At 44.6% G+C, this 16,962-nt stretch overlaps 1 long non-coding RNA gene across 1 annotated transcript; it reads right to left on the bottom strand.

The window, feature by feature from the left end:
* Positions 1-10,387: 10,387 nt before the first annotated feature.
* Positions 10,388-16,157, bottom strand: LOC139048586 (uncharacterized). The gene is made up of 2 exons (XR_011507781.1): positions 15,952-16,157; positions 10,388-10,833 (listed from the first exon to the last, which is right to left on the bottom strand). It is a non-coding gene; the product is annotated as an uncharacterized lncRNA (long non-coding RNA).
* Between the last annotated feature and the right edge of the window lie 805 nt (positions 16,158-16,962).

Genomic DNA, 16,962 nt, shown 5'->3' on the forward strand with positions numbered 1-16,962 from the left:
GAACACGATGAGCCAGCTGGACCAGCTGGCTGTCACGATGTGTGGAATAAAAAAAAAAACCTGTGATAGAGGCATAGGCGAGAGATGCGACGACGAGATAGGTCTAGTTTAGATTTTAGTGACGAAACGCTAGTGGGTGATATGAGTAATCTGAAAGAATAAATCTAGCAGCACGGTTTTGAACGCTTTCAAGGGCTTTAGTGAGAGTGGTTAGGCAAGGGTCAAATATAGCACATGCATATTCAAGTTTTGGTCGCACAAGCGTTTTATAGGCAACTGATTTCACGGGTGGTTGTGCCATGAAGAGATTACGGCGAAGATAACCAAGAATTTTGTTAGCTGTAATAATTATGTGGTATAGAAGAGGACGACGAACGCGCGAGCAGTGACACGAGCGCTTTCGAGCGGTCACGCCAATGGACGCTGATAATCCAGCCGTAGAAGAGGATGACGAGCGTGTGAGCAGTGGTGTCCATCAAGACAATCAGAAGCAGTGATCACGAGATTACGCTGCCGTGTTCCTCCATTAAACCTATATTTACACAGGACTGGTATGACGCTATCTCCTCTGTGTCCATACTGCCAAGAAACAGAATCACCAGATCACTATATTTTGGTACGTCGGCAATACAAATTGCTAAGAAAAAGACATCTAGAACTTCCGCTTGCTAAATTAGGGTTAATGTTATCATCAGAAATCATACTATCTTCCGGTGCGTCAGTTATGGGTTCAGCCACAGGACGTGTCTGATGCCGTTTGCTGTTACATACAATCAACAAAACGAATAACCTTTTGATTGTTCTTCTGTAATTTGTTTGTTTCTTGCATGTTTCCTTTTCTTCTTTTTTTTTTCTTCGAGTATGTAACACAGAATAGGTAATCGCTTCATCACGCAATTCTTGGCCAATCCCCCAGTGTGGTTATGAGCCATAATATGAGGCAGCCGTCATCATCATCATCATCATCATCATCAGTGGCAAGAGCGCGAGGGACAGTATGGGAATGCTGGCATCATGAGCGGCTTCAGAACCAACTGTGGTAGAAGACAACGACGAATGCGCGAGCAGTGGCACAAGAGTGTTCGCGCGGTTACGCTGAAGGACGCCGACGCTCAATCCAGGAGCGCAAGCCTAAGAATTGCTTTCTAAAATCAACGTGATCATGAAACGCAAATTTTCACCGAGAGCTACAGTGAGGGAGAAAGAAGATCATTACTAAAGAGAATTGGAGCACGCTTAAGCTTAGGCTTTAAGAGTGGAACGGAGCGGCATTATCTGGTGGCGTTCGCCATTAATTTCGTATAGTTACCTGATTCAAAATTTGGATACTCAGAATTACTCACGTACGCGTCACTATATATCTCTAACACACTTCATTAAGTTCAAGACAATAACCAGACAATAACCCTTTCACTGCGTGCCCATGTATCCGCACCGAGCGTCCGCGGCCATTCAGACAGACCTCAAATGACATCTGGAAAAGGGGTTTGTGTCTGAGTTTCCGCGCAAGAGAGAGAGAGAGAGAATAAACATTTTTATTCGGTGAATGAAGCTTTGGAGAGGCGTCCTCATTCCAGAACGCCTTGAGCTCGGGCCGCGTCCTGGGCCCTCGCAATCAGCCGTTGCTGATCCTCGAGGTCGGAGCTGGCCAAGGCTCTCTCCCAGAGCTCGTTAGTGGGGTAAGGGCTCGGAGGATTTAATGGTGCCGCTCTGCAACCCCCTACTACGTGCCTGAGGGACCCGGGCTCTGCGCAGAAGCGGCATTGCGGAGAGAATTTCGTAGGGTCTATGAGCAAAGAAATATGCTTTCTCGTATATTCAAATTACAGACCGAGGCTATCATGTCTTTAGGTTGTATGTAATTCGTACTTTATGAATTTTCTGACGCATTCTACCTTCAGAAATTCACTTAGTTCAGCAACGCGTATGCGCCGCGCGCAGGACCGGGTGTGGTTCGGGTTGATGTTTCTCTAACAGAAAATGTCGCCGACACCAACGCCGAATTTCTTTTACAGATACGGGTCTGTTTTAACGCGGCAGATTTTTGCCCGCATGTATACAGCCAGTGACACGCTACTCTGTATAGGAAGGAAAAAGGCGATTAAGAAATTCCAGTAGAGAGGGAAAGAAAGAACGAGAATAAAAGTATATATGAAATGTGCAAGTGAACCTGAAAAATGCTATTTACAGGCGAGTCTGTTGGTGAAAATCGGGCTTTCCTATCGCATGTAGCGAATGTTCAAAGCTTTCCAAGAAGGCCAATTTCTCATAGGTATTGAAAGAATAAATCCAAGGCCCAACGCTATTTTGAAGGGCCGGGCATTGGACCTAAGATGCCAGGTAACGTTAGCAGATCTTCACAAACCCTACCAATTTGGCGCTCAAAAGAAGGCTTCTCGTCAAGGAACGTGGGACATTCAAGTATTCCGTGCTCTACTGTCTATAAGCTGTCACAGTTATCGCGGAAGTTATCAATGATGCTCCCTATGCGATGAAGATGCTTGATTGTTAATGCTATGCTACGTTCAGTCTAAGCCTATGTTATAATGTCTCTAAGTGGCGAGGAAGTGGTCTCAAAATTATCTTTTTCCAGAGTCATTAGAGCGCAGAAACTTATTTTGGGGAATAGGAAGATTGCAGAGGCCATCTTTTTCTTCGTAGGCAATTATTTTTCCGCCACGTTCGCAACGCTGGCGTTTACAAAATATGTTTTTTTTTCTAATTTCGGCATTCAAGTCTATCTCAGGCACCTTCCTCCGCTTTTTTTTTCGTTTATTGAAATACCGGCATGGCCAGACATCCGCTGAAAGGTGATGCAATGTACAGTAATGTTGGCTTTGTGCTGAATATAGAAAAGGACACAGGCTTGAGGTTGGTTGCACAACGATTGCTTGTGCCTGTTCCACATACATTGTGTGGCGGGGTTCGTATCCGTGAATACCACCCAACTCCTTGGCGGCTGCGCTTGAAGTGCATGAATAAAAGCTTCCTTAATTGCATATAGCTAAGCTGACGAAGATGATGTTATTCTCTTAAGACGAAACAAGAATCACTAAAAAGTCCGCATAGTGAGCGGCGTGGAGTTGTAGAGCCAACAGTTAAAACACGTGTAGGGATTGCGTATTCTTTGTGCATCTATTCAAGAGCAGTGTCTTGGGCCGCTGCTTCATGCATTTTCTGTTTTGTACCGACTTTAGAAATACAGTGCAATTTTTCTAGTGGTGGCCGCTCGGGTTGTCTAGCAAATTTCATTTTCGAAATTCCCTGACTTTTCCAGGTTTTTACATAGCTCTCCATGGAAAATTACCCGACTGAAAAGAAAGAAGAAAAACAACGACTAATATTTTTAAGTCACCAGCAGATCAATTTCGTTATTATTTCTCACAATATGATAATGACACGCCAGCAGAGCTGATATTTGACGCACAACGTTATCTCTGCTAGGGAGGATATCCCCTGGGGCTATTCCCCGAGTCTTTGGTTAGATTTTTCTTTCGTGGCGTACCATCTGAATGTATACATCCCTGGTGCAACCGTAGCTTTGTGATTCATGCACCGTGCTTGTTTGTTTAAAAGGCAAATTTTGGCGAGGGCCCATTTAAACGCACTTTGCTAGTAGTCCCGTATTTTCTATTGGTCATTTTCATTGCGGTCTACTCTGATCCATCAGCCTAGTGACTGTTGTAGAGCGACAAAGAACGCAACGAGGAAAAGAAATGCATGCAATATATGACCGCCGTAATGCGCAAATTCAATTCGAAGCTTCAAGGTAAAGCTCGAGCATTCTCTGTTTTGTTGTAATGTCTGTAATCTGTAATATTAAGGTGCTGGCTGCATTAGCCAGCCTTCGAAACCATTGTCGCAGAAGGAACCTCGATAGCGCATTCTAAGGAGGGCAAAGTTGGTGACATATGCTTTCGCTTGTGCATATTCAAAGGATCTTGGTATGATATTGCGTGCCCGTATATTACTTTGTTGCGTATTAATAAAATTTAGTTGTGAGCTAGCGCTTACCTTGTGATCTTCTTCGTCATTGTGTGCTTTGTTAGCGCTTTTGTTAGAGAACGACGACAGCGGGACGAAGATAGCATGAGAATGGCTGCGCGCTTTCTTGTTTACTCGTTTACTCCATGGAGGCCAGATACCTTTCTGACCATATGCTTTGACCCCGTGCATATCCCGTGAATTGTGGGAGTGCTGCCTAAACGAAGCTGTGGTGAGCCGGCAGGACGAAACCACGGGTCTCGACAAAAGACGCGCAGCCGACTTCGATGAGCATCAAGCTTCGCAACCGTCGGTCCAGACTCCTGAGAAACCCGACGCAGTGCCACAACCCGCCAAAGCAACGTAATTCTTCAGACGTTGCGAAGAGTTCAAGTGATAGCATGTGTGCGCCAAAGAGTAATGTAACGCGCCCTGCTGCTCGGTTACAGCATGAGCGCATTTGTCTTTGCACCGGAAAATAAAGTATGAGCACCGACCACCAGGATAGCGGGCGAAAAAGCGAGAGAAAAATTTTCCTTGCGCTAGCTCCACAGAAGTCCCCGTAGTAGCATGTCATGATGTCAAGGATTTTCAGGCAGGTCATTGTACGGCACGCCGCAATACCAACCTTCCTGGCATGATCGAAGCGTGAAGAAATTTAGGAGGGATATGGGCATTGCATGAAACTGGGCGTAGGTTTGGAATCTAATAATAAATTTAATGAAACAGAAAGACGAGAAAGTTTACGACAGGTTCCAAGGGAAGGAAGTTGAAGCGCGTTTTTTTATGTTAGTCACGCTAACTGTGCTGTGATAGTTAAACCTAGCGGCGTTATTCTCGACCCCTGTATTATAAAAAGCACCCGATATAGAAGTCGTATACTTTGGTTTTGTCTAGACGAGAGTTTTGTAGAGTAGAAATTGGAGAGAGGAAGGACCAGAAGAAAAATTACCACCGAGATAACCTCGCATGCCTTTAGCATCGTTAACTATGGCTTTGCAATGCAGTGACAGATCAGATTTGAAGTAATGTTACTGCTGCGATATTGATAGTAACGAACAGATTCTAGAACCGTGATGTTAACAAGAAAGCATGGAAAAGGGGCTGTGGTCCACGTCACATGCATAGCACTGCACTTAGCATTTAATTCCATAAACCACACGTTGCACCAGTTAGGAATAGTGGCAAGATAACTACGTAGAGCTTTAGAATCGTAGTCATTAGTAACTTCAGAGAAAGTGACGCAATCGTCAGAAATTAAAAGTTAAACGATATGCAATGCGGAAGATCATTATTATACATTACAGGGCGCTGAAAACGGATCCTTATGGTACTCCAGACAGGCTTATTAAATTGCACTCAAAAACTGAAGGCGGTAGACTGGTAATTCTCGACCCACTTAAGACGATAAACATCTACATTTAATGTGCTTACGTTAAAGAAGACGAGTTTGTGAAATGCTTCATTCAGTGCGTTGGAGTAATCAAGAAAGATGCAATCAGCTGAAGAACTGCGGTCAAAGATGGGTGTAGTTTGTGGCTAAAAGACAGAAGCTTGCTTTCGCAAGAAAACGATTCACAATAGCTATGTTGTCAAGAGCAAGATAATAAGATAGATTCGAGAAGCGAAGTCAGTAGCGAAAACAGGACATGCTTAGATACTTTACAAGGAAGGCTATTAAATGAAATGGGACGATAACCCTGAAGCGGATTCTCATTATCGGACTTGTGTAGCCGAAAGACTTTCAGGAGGTTGCAGTCAGCGGGCAAGCTGGTAGTCAAGTGACTGCGGTTAAATTTTTGAGAGAGTATTTAATTAATACAGAACAGTGTTTTTAGAAAATAAATTATGCGCTAAAATAAAATTTATATAGAGCGTAAAAAGAAAACTCTGCGATGTGGCCATGGTCGTTTCCCGGCTACAGTGTACAACAGGCACTTGAGACCATTTGTTTTCCTTATTGCCAAAACAATCTGCACAAATTTGTTCTGCTAGGCATCTCTATTCAATGTATAATACGCTTTTTAGTTCTTTAATAGAGGTACTAAAAAGCACCAGCCACAGTTAGGCAACATTTTCGCTTGCTTTTGGCCAAGGAGGTCTCCGCTCTTATTTCACTCAGAAAACCAGCATAGTGCCGCCTGGTGCATGGCCCCGTAGTGAACGGCGTGACGTACAGTGATTCACGGCTGTGCCGTGACCGACTTGACAGAATTCGCTGAAAGTGCGGCGTGGTTACGGGGCGGGATCACGTCTCAAGCTTAACAAGGAAACACACGAGGTCGTGCGGGCCGATGCTACGTGGAGAAAAGCAGAAACTTCTTTTTTTTTTTTCGTCCAGGTTGTCACATTTGAAACGCTTGGTATATGCAAAGGAAACTCGTTAAATGCCGCAAGCGTGCGTCTGCCAGCCTTTCGCGCTGAAAATGTTCGCACGTGTGCGTATATTATCATAGCCCCCCCCCCATTCCTCCTCGAGACGGGGAGAGAGAGAAAAAAAAGAAAATTTCTCCCCTCTAGAAGTAAGAGCGGAGCGTTTGGCTGCCGAGCTACACAGCGTGAATGTCCAACACATGCTAAGGCGCAGGAATTCCAGCTTCGTTGTTTCACGTGTCAGTACTGGAAGGCGAAACTTCGGCAGGTCCTGTCTTAGATTCTGTAGCGGCCATTGTCTATGCATGGGCCTTTTCGCGCGCTCATCAAGGTCGATTGCTCGTCAGTACCGTACTTACGCGACTATTTTCGCATCTGTAAACTGCTCTTGTGCCGCTATTTTCAACTGAGCTGACAGCTTATGCCGTAAGAGAAGCCCCTGCCGCTTCTTTTTGCCGTTGTCCCCGATACAGCGCAAACAGGCAGTCACTCGCGACCCCGCTAGCGTGTCTTGACGACCGGTCGCTTTCAGAGTAAGCAGCCGGGCAACACCGTCCTATACGGTCTGCACACAAGTCTGTCAAGGCACTCTTGAAAATTTTCGTGTTTGAGGGGCCAATTATAAATACTCAAGTTTCCACGGGCGTTCCTAACCTCCTAGGTTTCTTTTTTCAGGGATTCTTGAAGGACACTTTAATGTATGAATACTTGTGACAGGTGAGATTCCTCTCTGACTGACTGTGAATTATTATTAGTTTTCTTTTCTTTCCTTATCTGTTTTTCCCATTTTTCTCCTCCCCAACTGGCAACGTCTTAGGTTGACCTTCCTATATTTCCCCCTTTGCTTCTCTTTCACTCTATATTTTTGTTTTTTGTGCCTTTGCGTTTTTCTGCTTTATATTTTACGTTTTTTCCCCTTACTCTCCGCCCAGTGCAGGATAGCAGACCAGAATCTTTTCGGGTTAACCTCCCTGCTTTTTTCATCCCCTTTATCTCCCTCTCCCTCTCTCTCTGCCACTTCATTTAACCTACCGAATTCCTTATGTCTTACAGGTTATTGGGAGAGCGTGAGTGAGTGAATTAGAAACAACGTAACAGTGCAGAGCTCAGCCTTTTCACAGATGTCTGACAGTGTTGCTAATCACACAATTTGCTAAGCTACCTTTTGTTAATACATGGGCTGCTTGAGGGAGCTAGTGTATATGTGTAAACTATCGCGGTAGTTCAGAAACTAGGGCGTCGTGCTGTTCAGCGCAACATCACAGGTTCGATCCGGGCCTCAGCGACCGCATTTTCTTTTTGATGAATCGCATAAATTCTCGTGTACTATATAGGTCCATGTTGAAGAAACCCTGCTCAGAACTAATCGCCTGTCCCCCACTATGGCGTGCGTCATGATTATATTGTAGTTTAAGCACGTAAGAACTCTAGGAAAAAAGTTGTGTACGTACATCGTGATGCGAAAAAAAAGAAAAGAACCAGCACATGTCAGGATCTGGGAATAGCAAATTGCGAATCCACCCAGTCGGTTAGATCTTCTAAGCCTCACCAGCAAATATTAAACTTTGTTTCGTGAAGAGGGTGCAAAAACTGCTTCATGATACGAAGTCTTGTGCAACATGTAGTGTTGTTGAGCGGAAATACTGGTGGGAAGAAACAGAGTAGACAGGACAGACGTTCACTTGCAACTAGGTTAGTCTAGTGAGCGTCTGTCGTTTCCACTCCGTTTCTTCGCGCCCGTATTTCCGCTCAATGACACTTCATGTTGCACCAACTGGCCCAACAGTCTACGCTTCTTGTGCAACATTTTATGACCGTTGTGCTCACTCGCAGTTCATTAAGAAGGCCAGCTAAAACGCGTCATCTTGTTTTGTTTTTCAAATCTCACAAAAATAACCGTACGCTACCATTTTGAAGCATGCTGTCGTCATATTCGTAATGAGTCCAAGTTATCCTTTGGTGGACCAAGGCCCCTCAGAAATATTTGCGATTATCCGCGTCCTGAGATAGCAAGAAACACAATATAAGACTTAAGCATTCCGAATTTCATCCCGTTTCCTCACTTAACATAGCGCTCGGTTTCTTCAGAAACACGCGGTGGCCTAAGTTGTCTCCGTAGCAAATGCAATGACCACTTTTGCTCTGTTCGAAGTAAGTTGACATTGCGGTTGCCACTTGGATGAGATATTTGTGGAAGTCCCGATAGCCTCTTCACATCTTTCAAACGACGTCGTTAGCTTCTTTTTGCCTGTGATAAGTTTCGACATGATGATTAAACATTTTTAGTGCCTGACTCGTGCACTGGGAAAGGTTCACTGCTTTCATTGGTGTCATCAGCAGCAGCTCAGAACCGTCAGTATGCGAAAATACTTCAGGCATATGAAGCCAGCAAGCAACAAAATTAAGTGTGCTAATTATTCATCGTAACGGGGATGAAAACTGACTAACTTCTGACAAGTTTTCTGTACGCACAATGTTTCACTTACACAAGCTTCATAATAGGGGGAGGGGGCAGAAAGAACATGGTTCTCTCCAAACAAACAAAAAATATTTGTTTTGATTTCGAACAAAAAGCAGTTAGACCTGTTCAGCATTTTTTTTTTATTTTGGTACATATGCCGGCCTTTGTATCAGTTCTTCGGCAGTAGTGGGTATAAAACAAAAGAATGAGGGAAATAATACAAGGATACAAAACTTCCGTATGAACAGCACATTAATGCTGCGCGTAACAGCCACTTGATTCCTCCGATGTATATTCGTTCAATGTATACTCGAATGAAGACAATCTTATCGTCCAACCTTTTCTCTGGAGCTCCTCAAGCTTCATGCTGTTGATGGATGGATGGATGGATGCGAAACTTTAATAAGGTCCTGAGGTACGCGACTCAGCGCGCTGTGGGCCGCTCCCACGTTGGGACAGTCAGGCCTTGCCCGACCGCCGCATCGTGGGCCCTCTGGACAGCCCATAGTTGCACCCCGGCATCAGGGCTCTTGATAGCGGAGAGCCACTTGTCTTCATTGATTTCTTCTGTGCCTCGTAACGAGGGGCAACGCCAGAGCATATGATCTAGGCTAGCGATGTCATTGCAATGCCTGCAAGAACTAGTGGCATAGGTGTCGGGATAAATTTTGTGGAATAAAGCTGGGCTGGGATATGAGCCTGTTTGCAGTAATCTGAGGGTCCTGCTGTTGAGTGATTCCTGTAAACTCCTCTTCATCTAGTGTACAGTGGGAAATCGGCTTAATTTACGGAATTTGCTTTACAGCGCAACATGGCATGGAGCATCGTCCGATAAACAGGGTGCGTGCCGCCGAATCCCTTGCGAGTTACTTTCGATCTAATTTTGCACATCAAACACGTTTTCGGGGTTTAGCTTTTTTTTGTCCTTTCTGAAAAGACGGGGATGAAACACACTGACAACGCGTTTAATGCCCGATTGCGCACTCCGACATTCACTCACAAGAGCTTCAAATCGTTATAGCAGATTTTCAAATCTTCTCAGTTGTGTAGCAATGACTCTCGGGGAGTTTTCATCAAACCTACTTTCACATTCTTCAACGTACAACTGCTTGAAAGCCGACCGAATTAAGATTGTTCTAGTACAACCACCCAAACCATCCAAGAACTCGTGTATGGCTGGATGCATCTACTATAAAGGCAGTTTGAAGCATTTCATTTCTTTCTTAGGTCGTTTTTTGTTTCGAGGAGAAAACAAAAGCTCAAAAAAGAGTGTTGGCTATTACGAACAAAACTCGCCATTTCGCAGGAGTAGCTCCACATCATTTGGCACAACGTTCATGACAAACCTGCAACACGTTTTACGAAGTTCCAGGTTGGGTTCTGAATTGTGAAGTGGCTACCTACACCGATCTAGTGGGCGAACACAACAACGCCTTTATGAGCTCCGGAAAGCTCGTCCGTAACTTCTTTTATTAGTGGGGCAGGTAGTGGGGGCGGGGGAGGGGGGGAGCGGTGTTCTTGTAGATGCCTAAACGAATGGAGGAAACAACGATTTAAGTGGTCACTTCATCGCAGTCAGAAAAGAAAGTATGTATTTCTCGAAATGAACAATGTCGATACAGCTGTCACATACCAGTCACAAACGAACAAAACAGTTTGCTCTTTTTGAGAGACCATTAATTTTTTTCCCGCTAGTACAACTTCACTGAGCGTACATGCAAAACACAGCTCAAGCGAACGAAACGGCAAAGATATGTCGAGACGGCTAAAAGTGAACGCGCTTAATGGAATCGAAAAGAGCATTCATTCCCGTGGACAGTGATCCCAGTTGACGCAGTGTCCGAGATTGTTCCTCAAGTATCCTTCTCCGCAATAGCAGCCGCTGGTGCAATCCTTGCATTCACCGCCATGAACGGGATCGTCGCAGCTAAGTTCACGGCAGTCATTTCCCGAACAGTCCTGCCACACCTCCCAGCCTGGACAGGCCTTGGGATCAACCGTGGTTTGCTCGTCATCTGGGAAGAGAATAAATGAAAATTATTTAGCTTCCGAGAAGCCTTACACAACCCGTTAAACAAATGATATATAACTGAACGCGATGCTTGCAATTGTGTTTATCTTCATCCAACCCAAGGTGTATTGTCATGTGATGCTTATGTCTATGCACTTCAGAGGTAACACCTTCAATCTTGTGCCATGTTCATCTGTCTGCACGGCACTTTCACAAGCTGTATCTGCCTTATTGCAAACACGTAGACAGTCGGATGCACAATGTGAGACGTCAATGTCCATGTAGTAAAGCCTAGAATGACTCAAGAATTAGGCGTTGCCACACATGAATTGAAAAAAAATCAAATAAGTTGTTTATGATTATGCGCAGTTCTATTAAGAGGTGTTCGTGCAATATGGATGCCTATGACCGGATATAATATGCACAGGTTTCTGGTCGTCATTTACACCTTGATTATGGAAGAACCGAGATGCGTTCGCCCACCATGGTTGCTAACTGTGCGTGTCACTGCGCCCCTCAGCATGAGGTTGCCGGTTCGATACAAGTTAAGACGGCTGCATTCCGATGGGATCGGAATGTAGAAGCATTCGCGCACCTTTTAGTAGGCGCATGTTAGAGATCCCTAGGTGTTAAAATTTTTTCCAGTGCCCCACTATGCCAAGTTCAAGTTCTTTTATTAATCACATGAAGTACATTGGGTATGGTATAAAGGCGGATCCCTATAGCTCTTGTAGGAGTTGTGAAGGGTGTCGCAAAATGGCGGGCCTCATATTTATATTGTGGTTTTTGTACCTAAATGACTAGCATTTAATATGTAGAGGTGTGCCAATGATTACTACTACTTCGTTAAACGTACATACTTGCTTTGTAAGACAGTTTGCTGGAGCATGGTTCACGTGCTTATCAAAAAACCGAGGACTCAAAATCGACGACCCACTCCAAATCCTGGAAAGATGGGAAAAAAACTGCGCTCTGAACACAATCTTTCTTCAGTACGGAGTAATGTTGCGCCTGCTGCATGCAACTTCTGATCACCTTACTATGACTTTATAGTTGCGACCACGCGACTTCCTTGTGCACATGCAGCCCGAAGAAATGTGAATACGGCAAGTGGTTTGTCTGGGTGGCTAGCGTTATAGGCTTCTACCACGTTAGGTACGTTCTCCATTTCTTTGCGAACAGAACATATGATGCATCTGTCTGGGAGAAACCACCGAAAGAAATATACACTTTGTGTATCCTCGATCATTACATCAACACGTAAATTAATCGGAGCAAGGTAATCACTACAAACAAAGAACACGGATGTGATTCCGAAATGCAAATAATGCTACGAGAACTGCGCCAGAAATTGTTATTGCGGATATTTAACTTCATCCTTTACTCTTTTAGAAAATCCTGGTGATCGCTTTGTAGGGGCCCTGTGTGATGTCTTGAAAAGGCGAACTGATGATGCGGATGTAGGGACACCTTTAGTGATGACACAACAATCATCTCATGAGCTTGACTAATGCTGTCGGGAAACTTCAAGTGATGTGGCATATACGGATATTCATTCAGGTATGTTATTTACTATTAGTAAATAAAAATATTTACGTTAGCCTACTTGAAAGTCTTCCATTCATATTTTACAATGTTCCCGCACAAAATTATCCGCGAGGCAATTTCTCGGTATATCTGAAACCAATTACTAGGCTATCTACGCTCTAACTTGTCGTCAGCATCTCCCTCAGTCAAACTACTTGCATACAAAGCCTTAATTCGAACTAGACTAGAATGTGCTTGTGCTATTTATGACAACCATCAGCCTAATATGATTAACCCCATTCAATTGGTTCAGAACCGAGTGGCCAGATCCATTATTTCTGACTACTCTTATAATAAAAGTGTTTCAGCCATAAAATCCAGGTTGTGTCTTGCGTCGCTTACCTCCCACCCGCAAAAGTGGTCTTTGTTTATTTTCATAGGTTCTTTCATTCAGAGCGCACAGGCAACCAAATCATTATTCCAGCCCATCGTTTCTACCGCCACACGCATCCTAATGCTGTGTATTTTCCACGCGCCCATTCCACTACGTATCAACGTTCTTCTTTTCTACACACAGCCCGTGAATGGAATACCCTTCCTTCTGCCACCACCCTCATCACTGACGTTTTTCGTTTCAAAGCTGCCATCGAAGACCATCTTTCAAGTCACATTACCCATCCTGACACGCCGTTTCTTCAGTGTGTGCCCACCCCTCATGTGATCTTCTGTTTAGGGACGTTTGAGGTATAATAAATAAATAAATAATAAATACATTTGTAAGCACACCCATCCGTGCGTTAAGATCCTTCGCTCTGGCAAGAATTCGCTGGCATTCCTGAGGTTTAAATAAATAGAAAGAAGCCAACTATGCGAGAGGGGGAAAAATAAAAGCTCAAGTGAAAATGCCCGATGTCTTCATCCGCAAGAGCAGATTACCGAAACACGTCTCGAGGGGCTTGCAGCAAATGAAAAGAAACGTACGTAAAGCCACTGCACGCACGCCCTGTAGCAGTTCTCGGAGGACACTTTACAGAGAAACACTAAATCGATTTAGGCTTATAAATTTATGCTTCAATGTTCTTATTTCACAATGCTACGTTGATTATTAAAAGAGAAAATGAATGGCAAAGTTCGATTTCTTCAATTCCGCGTCGCAAATCCCTCTGCTGGTACGCCTGTGCGAGGTCACCAATTTCAAAGTTTATTTTTGTATATGGGCCTCGGTGGCTCAATAAGAATTCATGAAACCAGCCAAGTTCAGTCATTGTCTTTAAGAATACAGTCTACTCCATGTTTACTGATATGCATTAACCAGTGCGCTGCAGGCCCCCTCACGAACTCTGTCGTCACGATGATGTAGCGCGGGAGTTTCAAGGTGATGTCACCAGCCAGCTTTTGAATTGCTGTTTCTGCTGGCTTATGTAGCGTCTTCTTATATTAAGATCGGTGTTTCCGGCATTGTAAAATGGTAATGTAGAAGGGTAATTTATTAACGCTGGTGAAATAACTTCTTTCTTTAAGCGAGTAGTCGCTTGCGGTCGGAGGCATAACGGCTTGTGCTTTGATATCGAGTTTCGTGATACAAGGCATCATCCGATACCTGGTGAGTTTACCCGGAACGCTAAAGCATACCTCTTTGTTGAAACGAAGCTGTCCTTGCCTTTCCCTTTCACCCCTATGCGGCAAACGCTCGGATCTGCTGTGACCTGCTCTGCGAGGTATACGAAGCGCCCGCGGCAACCGCAAATAGCCCGGGCAACTCACGCGCTTTCCCATTCTGCCGCTATGCCGCACGACACCGACCTTTGACTCCAACCACTGCACTCTCTCCCAGTTGTAACTCCTCGGCGCCCGCTTTCAAAACGACCGGTTTTTATTCACGACATGCGCGCATCTCAATGGTGTTACGCCTGTCGGTGAGAGCGTCCGCCCCTTCCAACAATTTCGCATCAGGCGGCAAGGGGACACGCATCGTTATATGAACCATACCCTTCTCCACTCACTGATGACTACACCGCTTCGAAGCACAAACATTCGCAAGCCAAGTCATATATATGCTGTCTAAAACAGTCCATCTAGAAAGCAGTGGGTGCTGCTGGGTCATGCGTAACACAAAGGCCCCTAATGGACGCGCTTCTAAAAATATTGCGAACAAAGCTTTGAGATCACAGGCGCGTGCGATTCTTTTGCACTCACCACCTTGAGAAGGCTGTACTGAATAGCCATGCCAACTTGTAACAAATTATTTTATGTCTTTGTTCTAAGGTAGTAAATGTTCTTACAAAATATAGGATGACAATATGCATAACATTCTAGCGATGCAGTAAAAACTACTGGGGTTTTAAGCGGAAAAACCACGGTCTGTTTATAAGCCAACGTAGGGGCGTGAAGGGAAACTCTGGATTAATTTTGACTACCTGGCTTCGCTGACGCTCAGTTTATTCCAACTACACGATTATTATTATTTTTTTTTGCACTCCGACCCTATGCGGGTGCCGCTGCCTCAATCGAACCCCCAACCTCTACCTTAGCAGCGTCTTCAGGGGATGCGTTACCAAGCGGAGCCAATAATATTACCGGAATCTCTTTGATTCGTACGTCTTTCGTCACTGGCGATAAGAATAAATCTGGTGGCACAGCAGAAGGCGGATAATTCTTTAGATGTATAACCCTGGCAAGAAAAGTGCTCAAAGTTTGGATGTCTTCTATTACCAAAAACAGGATGAAACGAAAGGTTATTGTTAACGTATATACCTAAGCTCTCATTGCATCATGGATCATCTGAATATATATCGTTTGAGGCAATTTATTAAGAGGCAAGGGTCAACTGCGCACGGGTGATAGAAGTTTGCTGGTTCTTAGACCGTCACGAGGACCTATCGTGTGTACGTTAGAGAGCTCGGTAAAACGGGTGCAGAGCTGCATGTTAGTAGCAGCCTTGCTGATTTCAAAAGCAATTTGTGTAGTTTATAGGCCGCGTAATAAACTAGAATTCACCTTCGAAAACATTGCAGTGACGCACAGACTTGCCACTAAGCTCACGAAACAAACTGATAAAATCTATCCGCATGTCATAAACTAGAATTCACCTTCAAAAACATTGCAGTGACACACAGACTTGTCACTAAGCTAACGAAACAAACTGATAAAATGTATTCGCATGTCATGAACTTGCTATTACTGCTATGATATCAGTGAGGTTCTGCCTCACAATTGTGTGCCTCCCTGTCGACCAATACAAAGAACGCCCTATCTATGACACGTTCTCTAATAAAAACGCAACAGGTTTCCATAGCAAGCCGCATGAAATGGGTGTCAAAGGCTTGTGAGCACCGAATGTCCGTAAACACGAATCCAAATTATCTTGCAACGAGAGCTGAATTTCACTCGACGTTCACTTCGTCGCAGTTATTATAAGCGCGATAAATACCAAACATATCACTGATCTACCGACGCTACACAATAGACTAAAACACTAACCTGCCATGAATAAAAAAGCCTACGAGATTGTCCTTCGAGATTTCTTTCCTAAAGCAATTACGATGAGAAAGAAAGCCAACCTGTTTGCAAGTAAGAGGCATAACAGTGCGCTTACCTTTCGCTGCTCTCGGAGCCGCAAGTGATAGCGACACAATCGCGAGCATCGCGAACAAGAACGCTGTCTTCAGATTCCTCATTGCTTCTTTTCTCGTGATAAACGTGGCCGAGCTCAATATAAGGAGCCGTAAAAATGTCTCCAGTTCCTTCGCTTAGCAGCTTTCAGCGAAAACTGGTGCGCGCGGCTCCCTACAGCCGAGTCGCTGGCTGCGGCGATGACCTCTCCGATTGCGCCCCGTGACCCACTTGAGGTACAGAGCGAGACGTTCGCCAGCCAGAAATCCAGACGTTCCGGTATTACAATTTTCTCTTCCTCCCCACCACGTAGCTCGTTTCTTCTGGCATGCATTATGTGCCTCTTTTGCGTGTGCTTGTCTTTTACAGCGACAAACTCGTTTTTTAGGCGCGACGCTAGTATTGCAGTAAACGAACCCACCCTACTTCCCCACTGCTGTAAATTTTTGACGGCGGCATTATAGAGGTTATGCTTGATGTGTCACCATGCATGTTGCGTCGCTTTTGATCTCATCATGTTGTGGTATGGAAGCCATGTAACTAATAAATGTATTTCACCATATGGTCAGCGTCCAGCCCTGCTACTAAACAAGAGGAGCAGCTGCGTATATACGCTGGCGATATCAGTGTTTCCTTCTAAGCTATTTTGTGTAGGACTAGTCCACGCCAAAGGCAAACGTAAAGAAGACATCAAATAAGCTAGACCATACATGGCTGCCGTCCGGTTTCCTTGATGATCCTGTTGTCTTTCTTCATTGAAGCCCAGTCGACTTTTGTAAGCAATGTGCTGAAATAGCACCTGGACATCTGCCTTGCCAAGAGTGGGGAATTGGCACCTCACATAAGCAGTAGATATAAAGGCGCAATCCGAAAACTTGCGATACGCGCTCATCTTATGGGAACACCTTTGGCGAACCTTGGCTTCATTGCTAACCTGATAGTTCCTTTACAATGACAGACGTTTTGGCGCCTTTCTCGTGGCCAGCGAAGACAT

The sequence above is a fragment of the Dermacentor albipictus genome, chromosome 8 (assembly GCF_038994185.2).
Source record: "Dermacentor albipictus isolate Rhodes 1998 colony chromosome 8, USDA_Dalb.pri_finalv2, whole genome shotgun sequence".
NCBI classification, from domain to species: domain Eukaryota; kingdom Metazoa; phylum Arthropoda; class Arachnida; order Ixodida; family Ixodidae; genus Dermacentor; species Dermacentor albipictus.